This window comes from Orycteropus afer, unplaced genomic scaffold (genome assembly GCF_000298275.1).
Source record: "Orycteropus afer afer isolate SDZICR_OR568_19922 unplaced genomic scaffold, OryAfe1.0 scaffold00098, whole genome shotgun sequence".
In the NCBI taxonomy this organism is placed as follows: Eukaryota; Metazoa; Chordata; class Mammalia; order Tubulidentata; family Orycteropodidae; genus Orycteropus; species Orycteropus afer.
In genome coordinates, this window is record NW_006921685.1 from 5,769,257 (window position 1) to 5,770,944 (window position 1,688).

Below are 1,688 nucleotides of genomic sequence, written 5' to 3' on the forward strand. Positions count from 1 at the left end.
GAGAACATTTTTATGTGCTTCCAAAGACTTCTCCAAAAGAGTCAAAAGAGAACCTACAGATTGGGAAAAAATATTTGGTAATAACATATATGACAAGGGACTTATCTCTAGAATTTATAGAAAACTCCAACGCCTCAATAACAAAAAGACAAACGATCCAGTTAAAAAATGGGCAGAAGAAATGAATATACACTTCACTAAAGACAATATTCAAGCGGCCAACAAACATGAAGAAATGCTCACGATCATTAGTTATTAGAGAGATGCAAATCAAAACTACAATGAGACACCATCTTGCTCCAGCACTAGTAACAAAGTTCAATAGGACAGAAAACAACAAATGCTAGTGAGGCTGTGGAGAGATAGGGACTCTCATACACTGCTGGTGGGACTGTAAAATGGTACAACCATTGTGGAAAGCAGAATGGCGATTTCTGCAAAAGTTGGAATTAGAAATACCATTTGACCCAGCCATTCCATTACTCTAAGGAAGTGAGAGCTATGACAAGAACAGATATATGCACACCCATGTTCATCGCAGTACTATTTACAAGAGCCAAAAGGTGGAAACAACCTAGGTGTCCATCAACTGAGGAATGGATAACCAAACTATGGTACATACACACAATGGAATATTGTACAATGCTAAAGAATAATATAGAATCTGCAAAACACCACAAAACATGGATGAACTTGGAGGACATTATGCTGAGTGAAGTAAGTCAATCGCAAAAGTATTGTATTAAGCCATTATTGTAAAAGACACATATTGTATTAGTATCAGACAAATATTGTATTAGTCCATTATGAAAGTCAAGGAAAGGTTTATCTATAGAAGGAAATTTTCTTTGTTGGTTACCAGTGGTGGGAGGGGAGGGAAGACTATTAGATAGATAGAGATAAGTACTGATTTGGGTGAAGAGAAGGGCAATGTACCAAATGGGAGTGACCAATATGGCACCATTGAGGACGAAAAAGACATAGAGAGGTACATGGGAGGTACAGACAACAAATATGAATCCTTTTGCACATACAGTACCACGTTGTCAGTGAAGGCAAACATGGGTATATTGGTGGATAGATGGGTGGACAGGCTGAACTATTAGTTATGTCTATGAAATGGGGAGTGTATCCAAGAACAAGTATAGGGCTGGCAGACAATGATCCTATAAGTCTATGTGAATGATCAGAATTCCCAGGTGTATAGCAGAGCTGACAAGGAGCAAGGTTGTGGTCACTGCTTGGGCACGGCCAGCTACCCAGAGGGACTGAGTAGTTGAACCTACAGGCTTGGGACCATAGTTGCAGGGGAAATAAAGCTCAATTGGCATAACATACTACACAAAACATTGTTCCACCTCCTACTTTGGCGAGTAGTGACTGGGATCTTAAAAACTAGCAAGCTGCCATCTAGATGCAACAATGGGTCTCTCCTTGTCCAGAGCAAAGAAGAATGAAGAAAACCAAAATTTATGAAAACAATTAGTCCCAGTGACTGGTACACCATCTGATCTGCAGCCTATATGACTATGAGACCAGAGGAAGTAGAGGGTGCCCGGCTACCACTGTCATCCACTTGGAAGGCAATCTATGTAGGAGATCCTGGATAGAGAGGGAGAACAAGGTGGAACAAAACTCAAAATCATTTGGAAAAAAAAAAAAAGTGGGGGGCCCAGGTTTGCTGGTCC